Source organism: Podarcis pityusensis, assembly GCF_964106645.2.
Source record: "Podarcis pityusensis genome assembly, chromosome: 14".
NCBI lineage: Eukaryota > Metazoa > Chordata > Lepidosauria > Squamata > Lacertidae > Podarcis > Podarcis pityusensis.
Window position 1 is genome coordinate 16,943,330 of NC_138039.1, and position 15,422 is coordinate 16,958,751.

A 15,422-nucleotide genomic window follows, 5' to 3' on the forward strand; every position below is an offset into this window, starting at 1 on the left:
CTCACCACTTAAACTAGGACTACGGGAATGTAGATCACAGTAACTCATGCTAGCCTAGCCAGTGTTTCAGGTGACAATTGCTTCCTGATCCATTTTTCTTCTGAATCTATATACAGTGGTGCCTTGGTTCTCAAACGCCTTGGTTACCAAACACCAAAAACCTGGAAGTGTTCTGGTTTCTGAATGTTTTCTGGAAGCCGAGCATCTGATGTGGCTGTCAGCTATTGTTTCCGGGGCGCCTGCACCAATCAGAAGCTGTGCCTTGGTTTTCGAACATTTCGGAAGTGAAACGGACTTTTGGAATGGATTAAGTTTGGTGCTTTTGCTTTTGCTATTTATTTTGTGGTTTTGTTTTTGAGGCTTTTTCGGTTCTTTTGTTTTTGTGACTGTGTGGAACCCAGTTAAGCTACTGATTGATTGTGTGATTGTGAAAATAGATAAAAGCCCCCCCATCCAAACAATGACTATCATCAGAGCAGGTAAGAAAATATATTAATTTTAATTTTTATCATCTACAATACTGTCTTATTTATTTTACAGTACAGTACATTGATTACTGGTATTGCTTTCATTTTATGGATCAATGGTCTCACTAGACAGTAAAATTCATTTTAAATTGCTGTATTAGGGGTTGTTTTTAAAAGTCTGGAACGGATTAATCCGTTCTGCATTACTTTCTATGGGAAAGTGCACCTTGGTTTTGGAATGGACTTCCAGAACGGATTAAGTTTGAGAACCAAGGTACCACTGTATAACTGGTTCACGACGATGTGACTGTGTAGGCTGCTGGAGAGGGCCTCATAGTTGCTTTGTTCCTCTGTGGTCCTTTTTGCTGCTGTATCATACTAAGACAAGGTGTCATCCAGGTTGGGATTTGTGATTACATTTTCTGCTCACTAATAATGAGTTGTTGCAAAGAACAAACCTTGGCTGAAACTCATGCTTAGTGGGGAGAGTTCTGGTTTGGATGCAGTGTTCAAAACTTGCACTGTTCTAGGCGCATTTTGCAACAGGGAATTTCATTAGCGCAAGCAGTTTCTGAGCTCTGGGTGCAGAACTGCACCTAAGATTTTAGATCAAAACTGCAGAGTGGAAGGAAAGGAGGACCTTTTTCTGCCTCCCCACTTCCAGCTACTCTCTGAAGACTGGAGAAGAGACCCTCTTAAGACTATTACGGGGGTTGGCAGGGGAGGGACTGGACCATGTGAAAAATGAGCATAATATTTTAGCTGCAGTTCATTCATTTTCAGTTTTGTATTCTTGTTATAAAAAAGTGCGCCTAGACATTCCATTGTTGTGCTCATAACCTAGGTTTAAGGTGCCATTTAGCTCCTAGCTTTCATATCTCAGTTTCTACCACTATTTGGATGACATACTAAGCCAAACCTTGGCTTAGCTTGGCGTGGCAGCAAGAAAGACCAAGGAAGAGCAAAGCTTGTGTGAGGTCCTCTCTGGGAGCCAGCATGTTCACATGGTCTTGCTAAGCCAACAAGTGTGTTGTGTGAATCAGGCCAGTGTTATTGCAAGGAGAAAGGCAACTGAAGCACTTTCTTTGATAACAATACCATATAAATGAATCCAACAATTACTTCATTTTTTGAAAAAGCCCAAATACCAACATTTCTAGATCAAATACAATCAAGAGCATAGATCACAACATAGTGAGGAACAATCATCCAAGCACAGTAGCTACTTGTGCTGCCTCCTCCACTTAGGGATTATTTCTGAAGACCAGATGAAATTGCATTTTTCTATTGTGGGTATGAGAATTAGAGGTAGGGTAGGGAGCACACATGCCCATTGTGGACAATCAGAACTCAAGTGTCTTCCTCCATTCTGAGAGAACTCAGCTGCCCTGGAAATCAGACCCTAGGAGCAATCCAATCTGAAAACCATGTTACTACTAAATGTAGTAAAATAAAAAGCAAAATTGTGTGACTGGCAGATGTGGCATGCCACACCTAACCCCTCACTCTGCCTTCTATGAAGAGTTCATGAATCAAGTCTTGTAACCACACAGCTAACTCAAGAGCAGCAAACAGAGTGGTGTTAAAAACCCGCATTAAGATTCTTCAACTCTTTGTAATGAATGTTAGAGATTACTACATGCATTTAATTACAGCTGGCTGTGCAAAACCACCAGGAGCTAAATAGTTCTCCAGAGACCCAGACAAATAATTGGTATTGAGGAAAGAGAAGGTTTTGTGACTAAGAGAAAGATGGAATGGCATTTCCAAAAACCACTCAGCATTGCTTGAGCAGCACAGATGTGATATAAATACCACCCAATCATAAGCAGAAGTGCTGTTAAGAAACAGAAGGATTCAAACATCAGCAGTTTCTTTGGCTTCCTGATGAACCCTGTGTAAAGCTTACATATCCAAATGCAATAAAAATGGCATAATAGTCACAATAGCCTTGGAACAGCGCTCAGTACTTCACTATTATCTTGTGCCTATTTAATTACCTGATTAAATATATCACACAAGACCATCTTTGATATGTCAGCAACCAGTCCATCTAGCATATATATATATTTCATAGCTGCATATAACAGATACTACAGGAAAAGAGCTTTTAACAGTTGTAAACTATCACCTCATCTGTCTCCTGAGAAATCTCTATGTGGGACAAGAAGCTACAGTTAGAACTGGATATGGAACAACTGATTGGTTCAAAATTGGGAAAGGAGTACGACAAGGCTGTATATTGTCTCTCTGCTTATTTAACTTATATGCAGAATTCATCATGCAAAAGGCTGGACTGGATGAATCCCAATCCAGAATTAAGACTGCCGGAAGAATATCAACAACCTCAGATATGCAGATGACACAACTTTGATGGCAGAAAGTGAGGAGGAATTAAAGAACCTATTAATGAGGGTGAAAGGAGAGCACAAAATATGTTCTGAAGCTCAACATAAAAAAAAAACTAAGATCATGGCCACTGGTCCCATCACCTCCTGGCAAATAGAAGGGGAAGAAATGGAGGGAGTGAGAGAAGAGTAGAGGTGTTTTGTTAGTTACTGGAAAATGTTCTCTTCTGTATTTTAAAAGGATAAACATCTAGGCATTATTCACCTGTAAAATTTATGCTTAGATCTCATTTAAAACATGCATGCTGCCACCTTGCATAATTTTTTTGAAGAACTCACTTGGATAATTTTGCACCCTCACTGTCCAAAAACCAGTGTGAAAGAGAACTTGACCAAAAGACCAGGTGAATGGTTATTCATTAGATTCCCTTCTTCAGATTAGTTCACAGAAGTAGTTAGCTTTATGTACAAGAGGTCTGAAAGCAATTTCCCTAGTAAGTTAAGGGCTTTGTTAGAATGTGCAGTATGACTATTGATCTGTCCAGTTGTATTCCATTTCCTTCCATGAGTTCATTTATAAGTTGACAATAGTGTCCTGAATAGACTTCAGGAGACGCCTTGTATTTTAACAGCCCCTCAGGGCCATAAGATAAGGCCAAGCACTGGAAATGTGGAAGCTTACAACTATGACCTTGCTTGTGCTCTGCATATTCACAGTAATCCAAGCAGAGTATGCGTGGGCAATAATCACACACTAACGAGCACTTGTGTAGTATAGTGACTAAGAGCACAAACTAGAAGTCCTGTTCAAATCTCAATCTATTCATGAACTCACTGAATGCAGGCAAACTACCACTGCTTATTCCCAGTTTGTGAAAATATTTATGTTTTCTTGGGTTGGTTCTCAAGCTCTGTGAAAGCATCCACAGATTAAGTGAATCGCTGCAATGAAATCTAACTTGTACAGCAAACACAGAAGGGAGAAGAGTGTATGAGCCCAAGGTTTGTACTTGTAAGAAACCATTATTTTGGTTATATCTGAAGTGGGCAAAGACTTTGAATTTCAGCTCACCGCATTTCATGAACCAACACCAACCTACAGATGTCAACAGAAACCCTTGGCTTTGTAAAAGAAATTTAAGAGGCCACAATTGAGGACCATCAAGATGGATGCAACTCTACAACCTGTCTGACTTAATTCGGCATAGAAAGCTCCAAGCCTGTAAACAATGTGAATGAAATACATCCTGTTGTTGTTTTTTAAAAAGGAGCAAACCAGAGTTACTTAGGTGAAGATCTATTTGTGTGGATGCAGGGTGGCTTCTATTCAGTTCAGAAGTAAAAAGTTAACTAGGTGTGATGGAGGAACACAGATGAAAATGCCACTCCAGGTAACTGGGGGTCACCAGGAGCAGGGGGCAGATTTACTCTTCATTCCAGTGCTGACCTTGTACAACCTTTTCTCCCATACAAGACAGTAGTTGTCATTCACTCATGAAATGGGGATGGGGGCACAAATGAAATGTTGCAGAGGGGAAAACCAGCCACCTTCAAATGGGACTGAATGTGGGGAGTCAACATTTGTCTGCGTGAAAAATATTGCAGAATCTCTGTGCGCCCCAGTCTCTGCAGTAGGCAAGTCTATCCCTATGCATACAGCACTGCTTACAATGATGGGCACTTAGACAAATAAGTCACTTCAATCAGATATACAGTTGAGGTGGAAAAAATACTTGGCTTCCTTACACCTGGCATTGGGTTCACCAGTGTCTGGAGTAGGTTGTAGAGTTGCATGAAAGATCGATCTGCTTCTTTCATAAACAGTTAATTTGAAGAAAAACCTCATTTACTGCTTGTAAACTGAGTTTCTCACAGACTGCAACTGACCACCCACAAAAAATCTGCTTGGTAGACTGTTTTTTCTGTACCAGTAAGAACAAACAGGTGGAAAGACTAGGACAAGAGCCAGGAATTCAACAACAACAAAAAGGAAAATATAGAGATGTGGAAAAGGATGCAAGAAATAAGTGCCTCTGGTAACATAGAAACGTTAGTCTAAATGTAAAGGTGCAATCTGTCTGAATTTGTTCTTAAAATCCCCAAAAGAAAAGAAATAAGAGGGGCTGTAAGAAGGGGAAGACTACTGGGAGTTGGATGTTGGTAGTATGCTCTTACTATTATTTTTGTGGGCTTCTGCACAAATGTTGTTAAGCAGTAAGAGACAATGCATGCAGAAATGTCCCCAAAATAACACTACAGAATAATATATAGCAGGCCTGCTCACAGCATTGCCTACAAAAATATGTAGTTTTGTGCAAGTCTTAAAAAAGAAAACATGCTTGGCAGTTAGCATCAAGCATATTTTCCTCAATCTGATGAAATTATATGATCAAAGCATTTTGAAAACGGATGAGGAAATTCTGCTTAGTAGCAAGGACATATTTATTGTCTTCTGTCATAACCAAAGCTATTACCACTCCTTGCCCCACATGTCCTGAAAATGATTTTTTACAGGTTCCTTTTTGCCTCCCAGATTCCCTTCTAATTTTATCCTCTATTTCCTCATAAGAGTCCCAAACCAATTTCCTCTCCTCCCTGTTTCTCTCACTTAAGTTGCCAGCTGTGTACCCCCCTTCCAGCCTAATATGTTTTAAAATGATTCTGTTTTCTTAGCTGTACCTCCAGCTTATAAAAATATACCGGTAAATGTTAAAAGTGGTCAGCTGCTGATATATCAACAGTCACCCACCATACTGGGCCAGCCCACATCCACAAGTTCAGGTATTACTTGGGGTTAGTAAACACTGCAACCTCCTTCTTGCCTCTGTGACTCTTAAAAAGAGATACTGTGATTAGGTCCTGCGTGTGCAGTAAAAAGAATGTCCAGTTTATTTAGGTTGTGCACAAACACACTGATTTTTACCATACCAAAAAAACAAAAAAACCCACACCCTTTTAAAAAAGTGATGATTTGGAGCTTACTATACATACATTATGTAAGGCTGCCATGTAAGGCTACCCTTTACAAAACGGGCAGAAGCTAATTCAAGCATGTTCTCACTGAAATGAAATACCGTTTGCTTAGATATGTAAATGGCTGTGTGGTGCTGGTTTTCAAAATCACAATCACAGTCATAGTCATAGTCAGTTTTTTTCTGGGGTTGTTTAGAAGGTGGGTTTCCCCCTCACTTTAGTTATCAGTATCAGTTCCAAGAGCCCAGCAGCGCCAACAATAAGGCTGCCAAGTGTTTCAGGATTCAAAACTTGTGATCTTATGAAATATGATGTAAGATCTTAAAAAAACCATCAATACATCTCTATTTGCTGTAAAAAACCCCCACAGGTTCCCAGTGTGGGAAAAGAAAACCAGATAAAACTATAGCATGCACGTGGAAATAAAAGTTACTACTACTGCAGTAACTGCTCGAAGAAAGGGAAGTGCGAATGCGGCTAAGATTGCTCAATTACCAATTAAATTCAGGGCTGGAAAAAAATCCTTTCCCCCACCGTACAGATATAGGCAGATTCAGGAGTCATGAGAAAAAATGGCCTAATTGATAACTCATGGTTGGAATCAGTCTAATTAATTACAAATTCATGAATGTTTCGGAAAACATTTTCAGGGGAACATGCATTCTGAAGCGATACAGCAAACATCTTAAGTCATTTGAAAATCTTAGGCCTGAGAGATATAGACTTTTTTAAATATAGTCCATAGTGCAAAGAGTATTAGGGCAAGTTTTTTTGTTTATTTAACCTATAGGATATTGGCAATTTCAAGTTGAACAGTTTAGTGCATGAGATTCATGCATCACATGATTAAGAAAAACATAAACAGGCACTTAAACATGCCTTTAAACCTAGTTTATTGTGTTTATACAACAACCACTCTGTAACTACGAACAATTCAGGCTGCTTGCAGTATCAACATCCATTCTAGAGGTAGCAACTGCTTCACTTTAGGTCAGGCTCGCCCCTCCAGATGTTTTGGGACTACAACTCCCTTCATCCCTAGCTAACAGGACCAGTGGTCAGGGATGATGGGAACTGTAGTCCCCAAACATCTGGAGGGCCGAGTTTGGGGATGCCTGCTTTAGAGCCTCAGCATCTGATTCCAGTTAAATATTTCCCAAACTAGCAAACAACCCCCCCCCACATCAGATAAGCACCAGTGTGGTGTAGTGGTTAAGAGCGGTAGTCTTGTAATCTGGGGAACCGGGTTCGCGTCTCCGCTCCTCCACATGCAGCTGCTGGGTGACCTTGGGCCAGTCACACTTCTTTGAAGTCTCTCAGCCCCACTCACCTCACAGAGTGTTTGTTGTGGGGGAGGAAGGGAAAGGAGAATGTTAGCCGCTTTGAGACTTCTGAAAGGGAGTGAAAGGCGGGATATCAAATCCAAACTCCTCCTCTTCTTCTTCATTACACCCCTAATGTCACCAACCATATTTTACGGCCAGAGGGTGGGTAGAAATTTCAGTGCTCACTCTGGAAAACACACGGCTAGTCAAAAGAGAAGGTAGAGGATATAGCAAGGATGCCAATTATGTGGGTGGAGTTGTGTAAACAGATCCTCTATATAGTTACGTATTTGGGGAGTCCCCCCGTATCAGTGAGGCTTATTTCCAGGAGGACACCCTTCCCCTCATGCTGCAGAACCTCTTTTTTTAATTCGCCTGGAAATTCAGTGTTTTAAATGTCCCATGTCAATCTTTAGAAATCAAGATTTTGTTTTTCCATCTGTAGGAATGCAAGCCAGGCCTCTAATTCAGCCCTCAATCGCCTATGGGTGGCATTCAGCTGAGTTTTACTCAGAACAGACCCACTGAAATTCAAGGCCTTAACTTAGTAATGTTTATTAATTTCAGCGGCACTACTCTGAATAAAACTTAGTTGAACATCACCCAATACTTGTACACAACTCTGTTTCAATTGTTTTTTTACAATTATCTCATCGTTATCAGATTTCTTCATACCCTGGCCTTCATGTAATGGGCTAGGATGCAACACGGGGTTGTAGCCCAACCTCAAGCAGGTGCCCCAGTTGAACCACTTTTCTTGTATCTTTGGATTTCATTTCATTTTTAAAAGAGAAGGCAAAGGGGTGCAGCAGAAATGTGGAGGTTAAGGAGAAAGGAGGGCAGTATAGATGAAAACAACAGAAAACAGGACATTACTACATCAGGAAGAGCTTTCTAACAGCAAGAGCTGTTCAACAGTGAAACAAACAGTGAAACAAACTCCTATGAGAGGTGATGGACTCTCCTTCCTTGGAGGTTTTAAAGCAGAGCTTGGATGGCCATGTACTTGAGATTCCGGCATTGCAAGGGGTTGGACTAGATGATCCCCAGAGTCACTTCCAACTCAAGGATAACAATACTAGTCTTATCCAGTGTTGCAGTTACAGATAGGTAGCCGTGTTGGTCTGCCATAGTCAAAATAAAAAAAATCCTTCCAGTAGCACCTTTAAGACCAAGAACTAACTTAGTTGGTCTTAAAGGTGCTACTGGAAGGATTTTTTTTATTTTGACCAGTGCTGCAGGTTGGGGATAAAATGGTGGGTCTGGAGTGTGAAAGGGATGAATACTTCTGCTTTAAGGGTCTTTCTTCCACACAATTACAAGCGACCCAATGTCTAGAAGAAAAGCTGCTGGGATTCACATCATTTGGGGAGCTTTTCTATATTTAAAAAAAGATCACTTGCCCTTAATAACCCACCTTATTCCTCCACGGAGTTCAAAGCAACATACACTGTTATCTCCCCACACTCCTTTTATCTTAACAACCACCCCGTGCAGCAGGTTAAGGCTGAGAATCTGTCACTGACCCCAATGTCACCTAGTATGCTATGGGGCTGAGTGGGGTCAATCAGACCAGGAACTCCCGAATTCTACCTTGACACCGTATTCACTGCACGCCACACACACAGACCCCAAATGCAGACGCACAGCGGGCTCCTTGGCGGTGGCACTCTGTTCATGCTCAAGGGCACTGCCCCCTTTTGTGTAAACTATTCCACACACTCCACAAATCCATCCTCTCTCGAAACTGGGAAGAGGATGAAAAACAGAAGAGGGCTTCGGCTGAAACGAAACCCTGCAAATGAGGAGACACCCCGCTCAGCCCGCCCTTGCAGGGTATTCCTGTATTTCTCCCACAGTAGCTGCTCTCCACAAAAATACCTCGCCCCCCCCCACGCTAAAACGGCCGTCTCCACCTTGCCTTTGCTCCCAGCCCCCTCTCCCGGCAAAAGGTGTGGGTCGGAGGCGCCCCCCGCAGGCTGAGAGCGCCCTCGCGCCCTCCCTCCGCGTCCGGCCCCTCTTACCTCTGGCCCCACTTCAGGTACCAGCTCGTAAGACCCAGCCCGCGCAGGCGCACTTTTATACCATTCTATCTCCCTCTCCTTCCTCTCGCTCGCTCGCCCCCCCCCCCCCCGCGTTTTCTTTACTCACCAACCTCACAGTTCATCCATGTACACACCTCCTCCGGGAGCCCTTGCGGCGGCCGCGAACGGAGCGGATTATAAATAGCGGCTCGGGGCGCATGCGTAGTAAGGTCGTATCGGAGCTTACGGCCGCGCACGAGACTCTTCGGCGCAGGAGGAGAAACCTTGGCGCGTGCTCCCGTGGCGTGCGTGCGTGCACGCTCCGCTCCTGCATCGCGCGCTCGCAGGCTGTGGCGTTATTCTGTCCGTGTTTTCCTTTCCCCCGCCTTTTCCCTTTCCTCGTGCACGGCGACGGCCAGGAGGGGGGGGGGCGTGGCTTATACATTTCTAAGGAGCTCCGTAGCTCACAGCTGTTGCTCTGAGGTGAAGGCCGTTGAAAATATCCTTGCAGAGTTAGCTGTGTTTACTCTGTTATTTTTGTCTCCACAGATGTATCTTAGTTGCATCTTCTTTAGTTTTTATGTCTCCTTATAGGGCCTATACCTAAAAGGCGATGTATCTTAATTTTTTTTTTAAAAACCACTTGATTATACATGTTGACATGTGGAAAACAACTATATATAATTGCAAAAAAAGATATGTGAAAGCATATATCTTGAAATTTATGATTCCAAAACACAAATAACAGTGAAGTCCATATTTCTAAACATGTAATTGGTTGCTCATTATATGGCCTTCTATAATATGCAAAGGTAAACATAATTTTGTCAATCCAATCTGAAACAGATGGCGTTCTATATCCCACATATACCCATTTTACCAGCAGTGAAATTTGCCACTACTTCTATATCATGTAAAATTATGTTTTAGCCCAAAAGTAATATTTTAGGCTCTAGTGACAGTAATCACTCATATTCCTCATTCTTAAATTTAAATATGACAGTATCATAACCAGCTGGAATGGCCGCAGAGGAGCCAAAATGGCAGTTGGTCTGTTGCTGAATGTCTTCCCCCTCAGACACAACCAGGTGGAAATGGCTGCATGTCAACCCTTAATCCCAAATTGTGACCATTACACAAATTAATCTATTCCCTGGTTTTCCCCTCCCGTCCCTCTGGAGTTTATCCCATTGCCCATCTTAGACTGTGGGCAGTTGGGGGGATTTGCCTGCCAAGAACTGCGTCAGTCGGCTGGGCTTCACCCTGCATGGGCGGACAGGCAGCACAGCACAGCGCAGCCCCACTTGGCTCTAGTGGGGGGGGGGGCGCTCCAACAGTGTTGGCAGTTTGCCTGCCCCGGGCACTGGCAACCCATGCTACACCACTGATGCTGTGCTGAGAATGTTTCATTCCTGCTGCATTCCAGAGTAATGACTATGGATAGTTGTACAGTATTTTAAACACTAAGCTAGTAGAAAGCTTGCAAAAATGGCTTCTCATTTGAATGTGGTATACATAACAACATTAACAGTGCAATCCTAAGAATGGGCTGGGAGCCTATCTGCACAATCCATTTAAAGCAGCACCATACCACTTTAAATAGTCATGGCTTCCCCCAAAGAATCCTGGGAGCTGTAGCTTGTTCAGGGTGCTGAGAGTTGTAAGGAGGCACTCATTCCCCTTACAGAACTAGAATTTTCAGAGTGGTTTTACAATCAGTCCTGCTTGCGGGGGACTCCTGAAACCGTATCCCTGGGTGTGGTTTCCCAACAACTCTCAGCACTCTGAACAAACTACAGTTCCCAGGATTATTTAGTGGAGACCATGGCTGTTTAAAGTCATATGATACTGCTTTAAATGTGTAGCGCAGGTTGTTGTTGTTTAGTTGTTTAGTCGTGTCCGACTCTTCGTGACCCCATGGACCAGAGCACGCCAGGCACTCCTGTCTTCCACTGCCTCCTGCAGTTTGTAGTGCAGGTAGCAGGACTTATTTCCAGGTGAGGATTGTAGCCTCAGTGATTCGAGGTCAGACAAACACTGAGAATGTGAGACCCCTTGTGGAGATAAGAAGGAACTACCTACTAGTGCCTGGAGAACGATGGCATACATATCTTAATAGTGTTTAAAATAGCATTAGCCTATAAGGAGAAAACAAAACTGATCCACCTGCCACAATGAAGTGGTTATTAAAATGATAGGGATGTTCAAAGTTAATTACAGATCCAAGTTAACAACCTGCTGCAACGAAGTGGACTTTGAAGGTTTTTAAGCACCCAGGGCCAATTTACCCCTCCTAGAGTCTGTCTCTTCTTTAAGGAATGGAAGTTCTTAAATAAGATCTTAAAGAGGCAGGGACCTTGTTTGGATTCTAGCACACCTTCTCCCTTCTGACATTTTCCTGTAAGCACATGCATTCTCTGGGAAGTTGACATGGGTATGTGGAAATAGGGTAGCTGTTCATTGCTATTGTTTCTTGCTATGGAAAGCCTGAAAAGTTCAGCAGTGGTAACATCAGTGATGCATCAGAAAAGACCAGAGATTGGTGCACGCTGAACAGGGGAAGGACAGAATTTTAAACAAAGCGTGTTCACACTCTTGTCTCAGTGACATCTACGCTGGCTTGGTCATGCCCACAGAATGGAAGATAGCAGGGTCCTTAAGGACATGCTCTATGGGGAGCTGGCTTCAGGCACCAGGCCCATTGGCAGACCAACTCTGTGTTCATGCAAATGTGACATGAAGCCTGGCAACGTCAACCCTGCTGGGTGGAAACTCCTTTCAGACAACTGCAGTGCTGGAGACAGACAGTCAGGTCTTATATCCATAGCAGGGACCAGCATGATCGCTGGAAGGAACAGAGAGGGAAGAAACGCCATGGTGCATCTGCAGCAGCAAAACCAGATGCCTTCATCTGCCCGAGCTGCAACAAAACATGTCTCTCCCATATTGAGCTGTACAGCCACCACAGTCACTGCTTCACCCTCAAAGACACACTTCACAATACAGTGGTACCTCGGGTTACAGATGCTTCAGGTTACAGACACTTCAGGTTACAGAGTCCACTAACCCAGAAATAGTACCTCGGGTTAAGAACTTTGCTTCAGGATGAGAACAGAAATTGTGCGGCAGTGGCTAAAGTGGTACCTCAGGTTAAGAACAGTTTCAGGTGAAGAACGGACCTCCAGAACGAATTAAGTTCTTAACCCGAGGTACCACTGTACACTTCACAATATCAAGCGGAAGATTATTATCTTCATCATTCCAGCCAGGCAAAAACATTTGGGGCAGTGAGGGGTGTGACCCAAGGAGAGCTGAGCAGGGCTGGACCGGTTGGCCTAGGCAGTCACATCTGGCCCCTGGCCCTCAGCTTCCACACCAATACATTACAGGCACAATCACTATAGGAAACTGCCTTATACCAAGTTAGAACACTGGCCCATCAAGCTCAGCCTTCGCCATGCAGACCAACAACAGCTCTATAGCGTTTCAGATTTTTGCAGCATGGCCTGGAGATGCTGGGGACTGAAATTGAAAACTTTTGTGCCTAAAGCAGACCACTGAGCTACAGCTCATCATCACCATCATCTAGATTTTTTGTTACAGGCTGGAATGAAAAAGGATTTCCAAATGCTGGTGCGTCCTGTGGATTGAATACAGTAATACATTCCTCCTCCATCCTTGCCGCTGCCCAACGTCCTCTCCTCTCCTCTCTATACAATTGCTGAGAGGGGTGGGGCATAGCCCACACTCCATTGTTGCTCTTGGCCAGCCTTTAACAAGGCTCCTTCCAGAAAGTGTGGTATGAATAATTGCCCAATTAACCGAAGGGACTTCCAGATGTGTGCGCTGCTTTCATACTAATGCAGACCTCCAATCCATGTGTCTGGAGATGGGCAAGGTGGGGGGGGGGAGGAGAGAGGGAGAGCAGGCCTTGGTAGGGCCAGGAGGGCCGCAGACGTACAGAGTGCCCCCCCTTCCCTTTTGAGGGGAAATGGCTTGTTTAATGACCCAAAGGAGAATGGATTTTCGCCCGCTCTGCCAGCTGAAGGCAAAGTGTGCCAAAAAAGCGAAGCGAGCCGAGAGGAAAGTCAATCCTGTGTTTTGATTTTTATCAGGTGTACGAACAGCAACCTCTCCTAAATCAAGGCTCTTTTCTCCCCATGCACATATTCCACAGTTTGCTCCGAGTAAGAAGTCCCTTGAGATTTGGAAAGCAAACCTGCGCTCTTAATGGATTGAGGTCATGGCAGAATTTGAGTTCTGCCCACCTGACCATAGGGGCTTAATGTTCCACTTTTCTCAGCTGGCAGGTGGCTGAAGGTCCCTGCCTTGCGCAGAGAATGTGGTGCAACACACTTCCATGAACTGAGATATTTCGACTGGACTTCTCAAATATTTGTTATCCTGCCAACTGTTTCTGTGTGGGTGTAAATGCCTGCACTGAACTGTGTTCAAGTGGGTTGTATTTCTCTGGCCCACAGACCACAATCCTTCCTCTTCAGACACGCAAAGGCTTAGGTTACGTCCACACCTGCAAACTGCCATGGGGCTGTGTCCTGATCAGCAATTTCTTTCACAATCTGTTGTTCAAGGCAGGACAAGAGGTGACTAAGGAGGGGTGGCGAAATTTGTCAATTTCAGTTTCTCATTTTCCAGTCTTTAACTCAGTTCTCCACATTTCCCCATTCTTTTGCAGTATATATTTTTTAAGTTCCCAAGAAAATTTTTTAGAAAATTTTTAGCCAGCAATTTTTAGTGAATTTCTCCTCCTATACATATTCTATGTTGTTGTTGTTTAGTCATTTAGTCATGTCCGACTCTTCGTGACCCCATGGACCAGAGCACGGCAGGCACCCCTGTCTTCCACTGCCTCCCGCAGCTTGGTCAGACTCATGTTTGTCGCTTCAAGAACACTGTCCAACCGTCTCATCCTCTGTCGTCCCCTTCTCCTTGTGCCCTCAATCTTTCCCAACATCAGGGTCTTTTCCAGGGAGTCTTCTCTTCTCATGAGGTGGCCAAAGTATTGGAGCCTCAGCTTCACGATCTGTCCTTCCAGTGAGCACCCAGGGCTAATTTCCTTAAGAATGGATGCGTTTGATCTTCTTGCAGTCCATGGGACTCTCAAGAGTCTCCTCCAGCACCATAATTCAAAAGCATCAATTCTTCGGCGATCAGCCTTCTTTATGGTCCAGCTCTCACTTCCATACATCACTACTGGGAAAACCATGGCTTTTACTATACGGACCTTTCTTGGCAAGGTGACGTCTCTGCTTTTTAATATGCTGTCCAGGTTTGCCATCGCATTCCTCCCAAGGAGCAGGCGTCTTTTAATTTCGTGACTGCTGTCACCATCTGCAGTGATCATGGAGCCCAAGAAAGTAAAATCTTTCACTGCCTCCAATTCTTCCCCTTCTATTTGCCAGGAGGTGATGGGACCAGTGGCCATGATCTTCGTTTTTTTGATGTTGAGCTTTAGACCATATTTTGCGCTCTCCTCTTTCACCCTCATTAAAAGGTTCTTTAATTCCTCCTCACTTTCCGCCATCAAGGTTGTGTCATCTGCATATCTGAGGTTGTTAATATTTCTTCCGGCGATCTTAATTCCAGCTTGGGATTCATCCAGCCCAGCCTTTCGCATGATGAATTCTGCATATAAGTTAAATAAGCTGGGAGACAATATACAGCCTTGCCGTACTCCTTTTCCAATTTTGAACCAATCAGTTGTTCCATATCCAGTTCTAACTGTAGCTTCTTGTCCCACATAAAGATTTCTCAGGAGACAGTTGAGGTGATCAGGCACTCCCATTTCTTTAAGAACTTGCCATAGTTTGCTGTGGTCAACACAGTCAAAGGCTTTTGCATAGTCAATGAAGCAGAAGTAGATGTCTTTCTGGAACTCTCTAGCTTTCTCCATAATCCAGCGCATGTTTGCAATTTGGTCTCTGGTTCCTTTTCCCCTTCGAAATCCACTTGCACTTCTGGGAGTTCTCGGTCCACATACTGCTTAAGCCTGCCTTGTAGAATTTTAAGCATAACCTTGCTAGTGTGTGAAATGAGTGCAATTGTGCGGTAGTTGGAGCATTCTTTGGCACTGCCCTTCTTTGGGATTGGGATGTAGACTGATCTTCTCCAATCCTCTGGCCACTGCTGAGTTTTCCAAATTTGCTGGCATATTGAGTGTAGCACTTTAACAGCATCATCGTTTAAAATTTTAAATAGCTCAGCTGGGATATCATCACTTCCACTGGCCTTGTTATTAGCAGTGCTTTCTAAGACCCATTTGAC

The 15,422-nt window shown here is 43.7% G+C and overlaps 1 protein-coding gene across 5 annotated transcripts in view; it reads right to left on the reverse strand.

Annotated features, from left to right (window-relative positions):
• TBC1D24 (TBC1 domain family member 24) overlaps positions 1 to 9,462 on the reverse strand; it is a 32,918-nt gene extending 23,456 nt beyond the window's left edge. The window contains exon 1 of one of the 5 annotated variants that reach the window (XM_080981985.1): positions 9,293 to 9,462. The gene's annotated coding sequence lies outside the window, so the exon portion shown is untranslated. Of the gene's footprint in view, positions 1 to 9,137; positions 9,225 to 9,264 lie in introns of those variants that run through there. The other 4 variants (XM_080981984.1, XM_080981982.1, XM_080981986.1 and 1 more) reach the window with 4 other exon arrangements.
• Positions 9,463 to 15,422: the final 5,960 nt, after the last annotated feature.